This window comes from Lissotriton vulgaris, chromosome 6 (genome assembly GCF_964263255.1).
Source record: "Lissotriton vulgaris chromosome 6, aLisVul1.2, whole genome shotgun sequence".
NCBI classification, from domain to species: domain Eukaryota; kingdom Metazoa; phylum Chordata; class Amphibia; order Caudata; family Salamandridae; genus Lissotriton; species Lissotriton vulgaris.
In genome coordinates this window covers 802,477,959-802,492,944 of record NC_141694.1, presented here as the reverse complement: position 1 = coordinate 802,492,944, position 14,986 = coordinate 802,477,959, and positions in this window count along the sequence as shown.

The window sequence follows — 14,986 nt, the reverse complement described above, 5'->3', positions numbered from 1 at the left end:
TAATAGAGATGACAGAAGACAATGAATTGTAAATATGTTGTGATTCTTTCCACGTATTAACTACAGTAATGCTATAAGTCCACTGAGTTAAAAATGTTACTAATTTTCTGCATGACATTTACTCCTAGGGCGATTTTTACATACCCTCTGGTTCTGGCAGACAAAATTTATGTCTTGATAAAGGTGATCATAATAAGGAGTTATCACCGAAACGCGTTGACGCAACCTAAAGCGTATAATTCAAGTCTCCAACACCATAATAGATACGCTGATTTGGTAGTGATACTACTCTGGTGATATTAGAGCGGAGAAAGAATATACAAACCTGTATACAACAAATATATGTTGTAACTGTTCTGTCTGCTTGTAATTGTGCAGGTCGCAATTATATGTATTGTTTCAATTTTATCTTGTTTTAGTTCAGGGATTTAGTTTAGTTATCCCTATTGATTGTTTTTTAATATATTCTAATAAATGAATTTTTAACTTTTCCATATTTTGTTGTATGTAATTGTTAAGTCATAAGGTACATTATTTTATACCTGTCTTTATCTGTGCCTTAAGGGAACCCTTTCTCTTACCTATGCCATATGTTAGTAAACTGTAAAATATCCACAATAGAGTTGCCGAGTAATAACTCCTCTTTTACTTAAAGAGACATGTTTTGGATTAGAAGATTATTTTCAAACATTAAAAAAATTACCATAAAAAACTGCTCACCGAAGGGTGACTCAACACTGCGTTCACACTAGATGTGAATCAGTGCCGTAAACGATAGATATCGCTTGCATGCTGTAACCCCATCCGCCTCACACGGATGGAATTTGGGGTTAACAAGCATTAACTCGGCTAACGCGGGCATTTATATATTTTTTGTCTCCCTTTCCCATGCCTAAACAATGATGGTTGCTTCACTAACACCGGTCAGCAGACTTTGGGATCTATCATAATCCTATCAAATTCGTTGCCATTATGATGAGGTTCGGTTAACAAGCCTGAATGGACTTCACCTATTGATATTATGACAAATGTTTTGCCGGTAAGGCCCTTCTCAAATTTATCAAGTAATAGGGCAATACTATTAACATGTGTCAAATATAAAGAGCAGTTTTTTATGGTAATTTTTTTAATGTTTGAAAATAATCTTCTAATCCAAAACATGTCTCTTTACGTAAAAGAGGAGTTATTACTCTGCAACTCTATTGTGGATATTTTACAGTTTACTAACATATGGCATAACAGTGGTTCATGGCTTAAAATGCGGAACACCTCTAGTGACCTGTGGGCTAATATTAAATGGTAATAGAGACATATTAATGGATAGCAAGACTGAACATATCCATGAATATTACTGGTTCAAACCGATAAACAACATGGTATTACCATTCTTTACAGAATATGATTTGAATTAGTAAAAGAAGGGGGTTCCCCGATGGGTTTTTAGAGATGTAGGCAGGCCGTGGGGGGGAGAGAACTGAAAATAGAACAAAAGAAAGCAACCCTGCCTAGAGATATAATGGTCCTAACTAGAGGATCCAAACAATATATAAGGGGTGATAGGTCTAGGAGCTGGCACTACACATGACAAAAACAGTCAATCCAAGTATACTCAAGAGAAAATATTTGAAATATATATATATTTTTATTTTTTTATATTCTTTGAGTTGAAATAGCAAAAATGTACAAAAATAGATTTCATTTTAGATCCACGTAATATTTTTAGAACATCAAAAGACGTACACTGGTGGGGAGAGGGAAAAAGAGGGAGATTCATGCTACATTAAGACCTACCCAGTAACAAACCACACTTCAATCATACTCTCATATTCACAGTTTTCTATTTTTAGTCTACCTAATATTCTATCATTCAACTTTCATTCTTCCATTCATTCTTATAGTCCTGGCGTGTGCAACACATAGATGGTCAATTTGTTGCATAAATCAGGAAGTTATTCCAGGCAGATGACATTAATACGGGTCCTGATGGAAGTAGGACAAAGTGCCGTATTCCTGGAAGCACAAGCCGACGCGCGTTTCGGTGACAGGCCAATGGGGCCACACCTTCGTCAGGGCTGGGAGTTGTTTACTGGGAGGGAAACAAGTGTAAAATCTGAAAATAAAAACAATGTCTTAGATTTGTGTTCTATATACACAATACCAATATAGGGTATTCAAACATACATTTTCCACTGTTTAGTGCATTTTAACATTTTAAATCAACATTATTTATTGGTGTGATACATATATGGTTGACTTTTTGTGGCTGTGCAATGCCAAACTACCTAGTGGCACTCCCACGGACAGATTCCCGGTTAGGTGAAATCCGTAAAAGGCACAGTGATAACCTTAGCTAAATGAACCATAGAGTACATATCATAGCAACACTCATGTATAAACATTATTCTAAATACATACACACATTCATTCTGGCGCGCGTATGACCAAGTTGTTACAATTAGGCCAAGGATCTTTAAAGGCAAGTTATCATGATCATTAGTAGAGGTCAACCCAACCTCTGGGTAGAACAGGTCATTCATTATCACATATAGGAAGACAAGGGGGATTTATCGGCATCATTTCTCAGGTGTGTTTAGGATTTTAGTACAATAAAGGGGCAAGCGCGATAAAAACAAAATATTGTTCCCACTTGAAAAAGATTTTTTTGATCTGATTTTAAAAAATTTTTACATCACAAAAAATGAAGATTATAGAGTGATGTTTACCTATATTCTAGTCAAAAGGACACAATTGCTTATGACTAGAGGTCCTACGCAAGGAGGATAACACTCTCTACTTCCATTCACACTGGACACCGATGGTAGTGGTCCTATAGTTAAGACAAAATTAGAACCTCATAAATGTAATGTTGGATAGAGCACAGTTTAGGATAAATAAGTCACAAGACGACACGGGGGTGAGTAATGTTTTAAATGAACATTTGTTTTAACAAGACTATGGTATAGTTTTCATATTTGTTCTAAGACAAAATTGACTCCAACTAGAGATAGGTTAAGCTCACACGTCGTCTAAACTCCTACGGTCCCAAATTAAGCTGAAAAATGAGCTAGTGTTTAACGGGTTACCTGAAGGGTTCTTGTAAACGCTCTCTGGTAGTAGTGTAAAGTTGGTTAAACTTCAAAGAACGAGGAATAAATAATTTCGGAGATACTTTCTAGCAGAGAAAGGGTACACTCATTATGGCCATAATCCAACTATTAGGTCAACGTGCTAAAAAAGTAAATGACGAAATTCCGTTACCTGGATAGATTAGCTATCTAGAAGCACTGTGCAACGAAACTAATCTGTGGACGGTAAGCCAGTTGTTGTGGGAATGGCCTAAAGCCGCCGTGTTTCTGGTTGTTTAGAAGGACAGGTAGCTATCAATCAGGGTTTCTAGTGGGAGAAAGAAGACCAGAACTAAGTATAAAGTTTCACAGGTATCTCCTAAATAATGCGGTGCGATGTCAGTCAGATACACATACCGTGAAACGAAAGGGCGTAACTCCGCCGTATTCTCTGCTAAGAGGGAGAGCGGAAAGCTGAGATTCCTAATAGGAGATAGAAGGTAAGGAGCCAATTACGTATGCGGATTAACAGATTCCGTCTAGAAAGCAAAATACCGGTCAGATACACATACCTTAAAGGATTAGTCAATCGTCCTTAGATGGGGTTCCGTCGACTACACGGGTCGACCTACTGCAGCGGGAGACAGGATTCTCGCCCGTTCAGTCTCTGTTCGCCTTTAAATACGCAGTTCTTCGCGCCGCAGTCGAACTGTATCAGCTGTGTTTAGGTTGTAAACATCAATGACACTCGATTCTCCTGTGAGGCAACCCGTAGCCATCTTAGGTAAACTATTTTGGAGCTGTAAAGCTAGATGACGGACCTAATCACTATTGTAGTTATGCAGCGGCCATCTTAAAAGAGTGTGTTCTAAGTTTATTTAAACCAAGAAGAGTCCAGTTGAGATATCTGTAGGTCCATTGTATGCGCCCATTTATTCATCTCCCTTATACTATCAGAGATGCAACAAAATAACGAATATTGCCGAATAATAAGATATTTTTCTCCCCTATTTGCTATGCAGTTCTTGGATCAAGTAGTCAAAAGCTGTTTTTACAGGAATGCCTGGTGCCAAGGACATTCTTCATTCAGTCCTTTATCCACAGCATTCAAGTAAAAAATCCAGAACACCTCTCGTTTTTTTTGAAGGCCCACAGGGTCAGTTCCTGGACTGGCCTTTATTTTTTCCAGGATGAACCAACGAAGTTCCAGTTCTTTGTGTTCTTTTTCTAACCAATGTGCTACAATGGGGGCTGCAGTTTTTTGGTTCCTAATGTTGGACTTATGTTCCCCTATTCGCACTCGGCATTCTCTGCCTGTTTCCCCAACATATGGGAGATTACATGGACACAATATCAAATAAATGATGTTACTGGTACGGCAGTTGGTCATGGTGGCATTGCGTCATACAGATATCGTGCGAGTGTTGGTACTGACAGTTTCACCCACGATGGCCTGTGGGCAGATATGACATGTCCCACATTTGTGGTTGCCATATACAGGTTCCAATCCAGTTATAGTGGTTTGGATATTTTCAGGTGTTTCTTGAGTTTTGCCTCTTACCAGGTGATTTTTCAAGTTGGGGTTTTTTTTAAAGGCAAATATGGGTCGGCTCAAGTGTGTCTTCTCACTTTCCAAGTTCAGAATATGCCAACTCGAATTGATGGCTTGTCTAATTCTGTGATTCATTTCCGAGTGACGGGTGACACATACCAGCTGGTTTGTTTTTTCAGAGTTTCTTTCCGTAAACATCGCCTCTCTGTTAGTATACCTTGCCCGTTTGAAAGAGTCTTTGATCAATCTGGGTGGGTAACCTCGGAAACGGAGTTTCTCCTGCAAGATATCAGCTTGAATCAGGAAGTCATGCATATCTGAACAAGTTTCTTCTAATACGAAGAAACTGGCTGTATGGGATACTATCCCTCTGACTCCGCGGATGGAAGCTGGCATATTGGAGTAAGGTGTTCCGAGCCGTAGGTTTAGTATACAAGGATACCTTAATGATGTTTTCATGGTGTTCAATCCAGATATCCAAAAATTCAATTTTGGATGTACTGGTGTGGCTGGTAAATCTCAAATTGGCGTCCGCCGCATTGAGCCATTCGATGAATTCGAGGAGTTGATCTTCGGCCCCCTTCCAGATGAAAAAGATATCGTCAATGAACCGTTTCCAGTTCTTGACGTTTTCAAAGAAGGGGGCCATTTCATTGAAGATGTTGGTTCTTTCAAATTCCCCCATATATAGGCAAGCTATACTTGGAGCACAACTGGCTCCCATGCTGACTCCAGAAGCCTGCCTGTACATGGTATTATCGAATTCAAAGTAGTTCTCGAAAAGAACTACTTTAAGACATTGTAGAATGAATCCATCATTGGTGATGTCAGTATTTCTTGAGAGTGTGGTTTCGATGGCTTCATATGCACCTCTTTGAGGAATGTTGGAATATAATGATTCCACATCAAGGGTAACCATTATCTCAGAATTCTCAAAGAATGGAATGCCTTCCACTTGTTGGATAAAGTGTCCCGTATCTCGCACATATGATTCCAATTCGGTAACCATCGGATTTAAGAATTTGTCAATATACTTTGACAGTGGCTCGGTGGCAGAGCCAATTGTGGAGACAATTGGTCGCATGGGAGGATCGGAACTGTTTTTGTGGGTCTTAGGTAACCCATATATAATGGGTATTTTAGTGTTACTGGGAGTGAGGAATTCAGCTTCAGCCTCACAGATATGGTTTTGGTTGACTGCTCTCTGAACCATAGTTAGTATGCGCTTTTGCAGGGCGTTTTCAGGGTTCCGAGTGATACGTGTGTAATGACCTGAAGAGGAAAGCAATTCGGTCATTCTCCTTTTGTAGTCTGAGGTGTCAAATTGGGTGATTCCACCCCCTTTATCACAAGGTTTAATTGTGATATTTTTGTTTAATTCAAGTTACTTAAGTGCTTTATTCTCTGATGTAGACAAGTTCGCTTTAGGTATGGGTACATATTGTGTCATTTTATTGATTTCATGCATGACTGTCTTTTCAAAAATATTTACCTCAGGGCCTACCATTTCCAATGAAGGTGTAAATGAAGAGGGAGGTTTGCACCCAGATCTATTATTCTCGTTGTTAGTAGGTGGGGCCTCTAAAAAGAATTTTTGAAGGCGGACCTTCCTGAAGAATAACTGCAGGTCTCTATTTAATTCAAATTTGTTGAAGTTAGCAGATGGTACAAAGGATAATCCCCTCGTTAGGAGTTGAATGGCCATAGGGTCTATAGTTTCACTGGACAGGTTGAACACGGGGAGCCCCCTTATGTTCGCCAGTACTGATGATGGCGAGTCTGTACATACATCTGTGGTTGTCCGCGACCCTGACGGTAATTCCTCGTTTGGGGGGCCCTCGACGGGGGACGAGTGTTGCCTCGGCGATTCCCTAAAAAACGGTTCTGTTGGTGATTACGATCATAACTTCCATTTCTATTCCCTCTGTTGGAGTTATGTCCTTGATTGGAGTTATGTCCTTGGTCATAACTGGGGTCATATTCTTCAGGGGCATCTCCCTCAGAATCAGTAGTTTCTGAGAAGGTGGTAAATTTTCTTCCTTGGCCCCATCTGGGTGCCTGTCCGCGAGGTGCATTCTCTTCCTGGGTAGTATAGAAATTGGTTCCCAGGTAGGGATATGCCCTTTCCTGGGAAAACATTTGAATATCTTTCCGCAATTTTTCAGTTTTTCTTTTAAGTAGATATTCGGAGAAGGATTCCAATTCAAATTGGATCTCTTCAAGCTTCCTTTTACCATCATCTACTGCATCCCCCTCTTTCAGTTTATCTTCCAATTCCCGGATTTCTTTATCGAGGATGTCAATCATGGCACAGGCTGTTTCCACAATGAGCATCATCCAGTCCCTGGAGCAACGGTTGGAGATGAGAGCCCATCGCTCCAGGAACTGTCTGATTTCAATGAACATCCCTGGGATGTTACGGACTCTAAGTCCGATAGGGATGGTGCCGGCTCGTAAGTAGTCGAGCATAAATTTAGCGTGTAATTCTGTCCTTTTTGATTTTTTCCGGAGATTAAGCAATTTGTTCCAATCTCCATTGAGCCCTTTGGGGACAGAGAAATCTTGGTTGCCGTCCGCTGGGAGCCCAAGCATATGATTTGAAGCCTGAACAGTCACTATTGACCTACAAGTGTGTCCAATTATTTGCGCACAATTGAAGTATCACATATCGCTAAGGGACACAGTGTCTACGGGAAAAAATTCCACTACTTCCAGGTCGTTAAGAGATTATACTAAGGTGAGAAATATCACTAGATCAGGTGCATGTGGACTGCACTAGGTGATGGATATGGTGTATATATTTGGACGCAGTTCACAATGTATAAATAACGAACCGCTGCATATATTTAGAATATGCCTTTTTCAAATGTACTAGGCTCTCCTTCTTTCATCTTTATTCTTTCCACCAACATAAACAGACGGTCTCTGGGAGACACTGTCCACAAGGGTGTCTTGTGTGTATATAAACAAAAAATATTTTGTCTTATGAGTAACAACTTAGCTGATTATTTCCTATCACAAGGGATTTTGCATGCCAATAGATGGTTAAATGTTTCAATGTGATTAAAACAAATGGAGTGTCTGATGGACATGTATGAACATCTTCCTTGCAGCCTTGAGAAAGCCCTGTGGGCGAAACGCGCGTCGGCTGTCACTTGGATTTTTGTGAACTTGTGGAAATTAAAAAACAGACCTCAAGACAGAAGATCTGACTGGACTATTTGATTGATTCTATTGAGATATTTATGGATTTATTGGATACAGGGAGTTGAAAAACTATTGATTTGTTTGAACCAATACCTATGCGCCCTCCTGTGTGGAAATAATGATATTGGTGTGCTTGGGTATTTAGTTTTTTCATATGTGACCTGGATTCGGCTGAATCCAAGGGCTAATTGACACTTTGGTGGGTAGGTGTCATATACCTTTCAAGCACCCTGGCCTCAGTTGGTGCGGATACTATCAGATTCTCTCTGCATAACTGGCATCACTTTGAGAAGTGTGGTTCAATCTAAGCAAACCCATAATCTTTTTGCACACAATTCAATCTTGATGGTGTCCAGGAGAGCAGGGAGTTGGTGTGGATGGTGGTCATAGGAGCGGATGTCTCAGTGGTTGTTGGGGCAGTCGTGGCGTTGAAGCTGTCGTGGATATCTGCGATCTTGCGGTGGAAGAAGGTGGCCAGCGAGTCGCACAGGTCTTGGGAGGGTGGGATGTCGGTGTTGGACCTGGGGTTGGAGAGTTCCTTCACGATGTTGAAGAGCTCTTTGCTGTTGTGCGCGTTGTTGTCTAGGCGGTCTTTGTAGGAGGCCCTTTTGGCGCATCTGATGAGGTTGAGGTGATGGTGTCTACAGGTGGCGTTCTTGTGGGCTGCGTGGCTGTCCGGTGTTCATTCACGAAGCCAGATCTTCTCCAGCTTTCAGCAGGTTTGCTTGGAGGTCCGGAGGTCTTCCGTGAACCAGCTGGATTTCTTGTTGGTGTGACTTTTGGAGGGTTTCTTGATCGGGGCGAGGGTGTTGGCACAGTCGTTGATCCACTGCCTGATGTTGCGGGCGGCGGTGGTGGGTTCGACAGGTGGGCTCTGGGCGAGGGTGTTGGTTAGTTGGTCTTCGGTGACTTTGCTCCAGCAGCGGCGAGACATCCGTTGGGTGGGGTGGTGTGGGTGGGTTTCTTGAAGGTGAAGTTGATGCAGCGATGGTTGGTCCAGTGGATTTCGGTGGTGTGGTTGAAGGAGACGTGGGGGCTTGCAGAGAAGATGGGTTCAAGCGTGTGACCGGCGGAGTGCGTGGGTGTTGTGACGAGTTGTCTGAGTCCGAGGTTGGCTAGGTTGTCAATCAGGGTGGTGGAGTTGGTGGTGTTGTTGTTCTCGAGGTGGAATTTCAGGTCCCAGAGGAGGATGTAGTCCGTGGAGGCGAGGGCGCGTGTGCTGACAGTCGGCGATGGAGTCGCTGAACTGTGGTCTGGGGGCTCTGTAGATGAGGGTTCCTCTGAGGGTGGTGTTGGGGTCGGTGTGGATCTGGAAGTGCAGGTGTTCGGCGGTGATGAGGGTGTCGTCATAAGGCAAGGACCCTATTGCTACGTAAACATCACAAAAAGTGATGTTCCTGTGGCGATAGGGGCTTGTACCTATGCCCAACTATGTTTCCGTTGCTACATACCAGGGGAAGAAGGACTCTAAAGGAATTGCAGGGTCCTAGTTAGGTGTGGAAGTCCTTGCGTAAATAAGGTGTTATAGAAAATAGACCCATCTGCTCATGAGAGCTCAAGCCGATGCACAGGTGTATTTGACAGAGGGTCGCTCTTGTATAGTGAAGTTATGCAGCTGACGAAATGTTGAAAATGGAAGTAGAAATTAATTTCAGTGAAGATGATCATGGTGTGGTCAGAAAATTTATTTCTTTGAGAAGGAATAGAGGAGAAGAGGTATAGACTGAGAAGAAGGCTGCTGCAGCATCTGGGAACCAATGCATTAAATATGGCCTTGAAAAAGTGGAAGGCGAGGTAGAGGTAGATTTTATATATGGTGAGTAAGTTAAATATGATACAGAGACCAATAACAAGAAAATAGAGCATTATGTTCACTTGCAGAACGTGCAATTCTTGTTTGCAGGACAATAAGATATGGAGCATGTAGAAACTTGTGAAGGAGGTCAGATATGGAAGGGTTTTTGTTCAGTTAATGATGTGACCGATATGATTGTAAACTTTTTTTGTTTGTTATATATAGAGCGAACTAGACCCGAAGTTATCAGAGCACTTTACATGAGCATCAGTTGTTTTACATACGACACATTCATTTTTTGTTAGGCACTAGGAGATAAAGTGAGTTACAGAGAATCACAGGATGTTGAAAGTCCCTCTTGAGACTCGAACCCGGTTCCCCAGCTTCGAGGCCGACCGCTCTAGATGTGGGAATTCACGCATCAGTGAGCGACAGGGTGCAGCACACTTAATACTCCAGCCCCTAAGGATGCTCAGATTCTCTTTCCTCACCACAGGTAGTTAATAGTAGGCATTTCTGAAGATGCCTCCTGTCTTTTTAATCATCAATTATACAGTGCTTTTGATTAAAGAACACCTGCCATAGGGAAAGTCAAACTCCCGTCCTTGGTATGGATGCATTTATCCAAATTAGGCACTGCAGGTTGCATGTACCTGAAAGTGGCAAATGGCAGGATCTAAACAGATGACACTTGCTTATTAAATTGTGCTCAATGAGCATTGATAGATAATATATATATTTTTCAATGTGAAGAGAAACAGGAATGGCCAACAAGAAGTGACATGGGTGCAAATGTTGTTGCTGCGTTTTTAGCCTTTGGAAAAGGCTGTATTTAAAAAAAACCACAAGATACACTTTGGAACGTTATCTTGTCTGAAAAAACTAAAAAGGATGTATATTTCATTATAAACAATTAGTGTATTTGATTTATAGGATTGTGGCAAAATAAAATATAGCTATCTTATACAACGATTGTACACACGTGCTGTTAGTTGTGTACACATGTTTCTATTAACACATATTAAATATATATTAAACATTATATTGTTGTGTAACAGTATGATCATGCACTGGGTACTCACAGAGCTAAAATATGTGCAACCACGCAAAAAATGTGCTGCCTACAATCATAGTTCTCATCAGTAATTTAAGTGGATGGAGACATTTATCAACGATTGAGCAGCACACTTTTCCTCAATATGTAATTGTGTTAGATCAGCCTCCTGACATCTAGGTGTGACCTGCAGGTCATAAGTTCGAATTCCAAGAAGGTCAACTTAACCCCCTAGAAGGTTGATATATTGAGTTCCATTATAGTGGGCAAAAATGAACCTCAATTTTTAAAAAGTTTTTTTTTAAGGCATATACTGGGATGCAGAAACAAATAAAACACATTGTTAGTGTTATCATTTTTATTATTCAACATATATGGTTGAACTGAAATTGAAAATTTTAAGATATTGGGGTATTAGTTGAAGGTAGGTGAGGAGTAGCCGACTTTAGCAATAACCACAACACTTGTCAGGGTGAACAAGTAAAAGTCACTAAATTAACCAGAGCACAACTGCCCGGTAGCTGTGGCACAGATCCTTTTGGGTTAACTTAGAGGCAATGTGCAAAGTATTTATGCATTACACAAAAAACAGCAATACATTCAAAACGCAAGAAAAATCCCAAACTAAATTAAAAATAGAGGAAACTTTAAATAATATAATGACTCAAAAACTATAAAAATCCAGTCGCGAAAACTAGAGTTCGGAATTTTAAAACTTTAAATGTAAAAATAGCAACAAAAAGCGTTACGAGGCATCTGTGGTATTCTGGTTGCTTTTGAGAGGTACATAGGTGCTAGTTAAGGCAAATCATGATGAAGCGTGGATCAGATACACAAATCAAGTTTGACCTGGGCAGAAACTTTACCTTCGGACTAAGTATCAGAAATGGACATAAAAAAATCTTCAGTGGCACAAGACAGCAGGCTGTGGCTGAAGAGGGCTTCATGTCATCTGATAGCTGCTAGATGAGGTCTCGGTGAAGCCGTTGACGTTTGGCAGGAAAGCTCTGAGTGGGAGCCTTCACCCAGGTAAGGTTTCTACCTTCGGGCCTAGTCACTTTTTTGGAGCTCGTTCTCTCCCAGCAGAGCAAGCCTGTGGGCTCTAGCTGAAGAGGGCTCCACGAGTTCTGATACCTTCTCCACGAGGTCCAGCTGAATCAGACTTGATGTGGAAATGCTCAAGTGGAAGCAACCCACATTTGCAGCTCAGCAGCAATGCACCTTCGTTGATCAGCTCACCATCCTGGTCATCTGGGAGCTCTTGCAGCCAGAAGGTTTCTAACTCCTATGTAACAGGAAAAAGTAGAAAGAGTACGCTTTTATACCATCAAAAGATCCTGGAATGTAGGGACAGCATTTGGAAGTCAAGACTCACCCCAGCATATGCCAGCAGTAGGATCTAGGGCAGGTCCAGATGGACTGGGCAGCTGAGCAGTTGCAGGAAAGGCCTCTTGTAGCTTTGTGGGTCCCTTTAACTAACAGAAGGTCAGCCTTTTTACAATCTAGTCCTTTTCTTTTACATGCTACATTTAAATACCATGCGCCCTCTTTTACGGGCAGTAAGCTTACTTGGGAATGTAATATTATTGTTTAAAAGGAAGGTTTAAGCCTGTCGAAAGGGTTACCTTGGCATTTCAAACTTGCAGTTCTCAAACCGTACAGTCAATGTTGCAATGGTAGGCTTGCAGTCATGTTTGAACTGTCACTGCAGTGGGTGTACAATGGGTGCTGAAGCTCACTGGTGACATTTAAATGTCAGGCACTCTGCAGCCTTTGTACAATATACTAGGGAATTATACCAATTAGGTATGTACTAATTTCATCACTTTAAAAGGAGGTGCAGAGGCACTTCACCACTTGTTAGCAGTGGAAATTTGCACAGTGATCTACAACTACCAAATTAGGGTTCAGTAAAAAGGTTAGGAATCCAATTTATCTCTTCAGAAAGGTAACATATCAAAAAGAAGTGTTGAAATGAGCCATGATAACCAAACACGCACTCCCAGGTTTCAGGAAAAATTAGGAGGAGTACACTTTTATACTAATCTCATTTACTCTACTGCTTTGTATTTGAAAATATGCATAATTTTTAATGCCAGTTTTCCAGCCCAAGTCAAATGCAAACATTTTCTCATAGACATGCCTATTAATGAGACATTGCCCTTACATGTCTCAAGCTTTCCCTTGTTTAACCAATACTGGTATTTTCTGGATCTGCCTTAGGTCTTTTTCACAAATCAGCCATGCATAATATCTTTGTATCTAGTAAAATAATGGCCACAATAAGACACTGGCAGGTTGAGGCCGTGGAGGGAATATGGAAAGTACGTTTTGGTGGAATTGAGTAGTGAATGTATGGAACAGAGTACTAGCAGTAGGGCTGTAGTCAGAAGTAGAAAATTGATTCAAATATGTCTTTGAAAGGACCAGAAAGAAAGGCAGTTCATGTATATTCCTCATGGTTTAGACAGATTCTTGTGGAGTATCCATGAAAGGGGAAAAGAGTATATCTAACACTCTTCAGACCCCACAATATCTTCAAGGACTTGCAGATCTTGCAGTCTGCAAATCACAGAATCGGCATCATTATAAATTGAAGATCTGTAGTGTGTCCTGAAACTTCTGGCCATGAATATTTGTACATCACAGTCATACAGAAATTGTAAGAAGCCTCAACTTACACTCCATTTTTCTGTAGGTTTATGAACTCTACATTCAGGAGAAACTAGAGTTTGCAAAAAAACGAAGGAGCTTGTACAAACAAAGTAGCCATACTCCCATCTATTGAAAGGTAGGAGCCAAGGTTTCAATATGCTTGAGAAAGATGTTGCAAATGAAGTGGAACACCTAAAGAAGATTTTAATCTTTGCGGTGCCAAACTGAGAGCTGACTTCTGAGTGGCAATCACTAACACAAAGTTTTAGGTTGAAATAATAACAACAACTACAATACCACAACTACTAATAGTAATACCTATTTATATATAGTGCTTCATACCACAATTCGGTAGTATGAATTGCTGTGTCTCTTCCACTGTAAATCACAGCAGAAACTATAACCAAATGTAATGGTGTTCAATTTAGTGCCCTCAGAAAAAACAAGCATTTACAATGCAATGGTCTCGGCATTATTAAAGGTAGAGCTATTGGCATTGCTCATGACTTTTTTTTTTAATCATAAATAAATGGCATTGTCATTTACAATGCCAATAGCTTAATCGCTCGCAAATGCATGACCTATTGCATTTATGCCCACACAGAGCCACCCACACAGTCATTCACATAGAGCCACCTACACAGAGCCACTCTCACACAGACAGTCACCCACACATAGAGCCACCTACAAAAAAAGCTATCCACATAGAGCTACACACACACACAGAGCGCTACGCGCTACACACAGAGCGCTACACACACACAGAGCGCTACACACACACACACACACACAGACTACACACACACACAGACAGAGCGCCACACACACACAGACTATGCTAACACATATCCTGCCTACTGTCCCAACTCCTCCATGCACTGTAAACCCCTTTAACCACTCTACACTCACCCCAAATCTTCTACACCACGAGAGAATACCACTTCCAAACAATCACACGTTGGACCGCACTGCTATAATCCTCCTGCATTCAATTAATAAACCTGCTTATCACACAAATAAAAAAAACCTAAACTCTACATTAGCATTCAAAACTCGTCCCACAGCTTGATATATACATGTCTCCCTTCAGCCTCTCTCTAAAATCTAACATCACCCTCCCACTATTATGACCACCCTTGGTGTGAGACTCATAGGTTTCACCCCAAGAACCTACCGCTTACATTCTCAAACCCTACAAGATTCCCCCACCCATTGCACGCACTCCAAACACTCAAGCTAAATACACACACGCACAAACCATCTATAACCACGTATACACTTTGATGTATATCATCCACCCACATCACACCTATAGGCTCCACTGAGTCATCTTCGACACCACACACCCACATCAAATGTCCAATAAGTACATTACACAAACACATACACATACACATGCCACACACTTAGAGCACAACCCAACACGTATACCCACGAAACTACCCAGTCACGTCCACTCATACCATTCGCATGAACATGACACACTCGTCCAACACCCATTAACACTTAGTATCTCTACACCAGTCAGTGTGTCCTACACCGACCCCACCAATTTGATACCACTACACCTCATTAACTCCGGCGCACCCTACAACCCCATGCCTCCTGCATACCTGCTCACTCATACGAGTTCCATTCAATTAGTAAAGCAACACGTT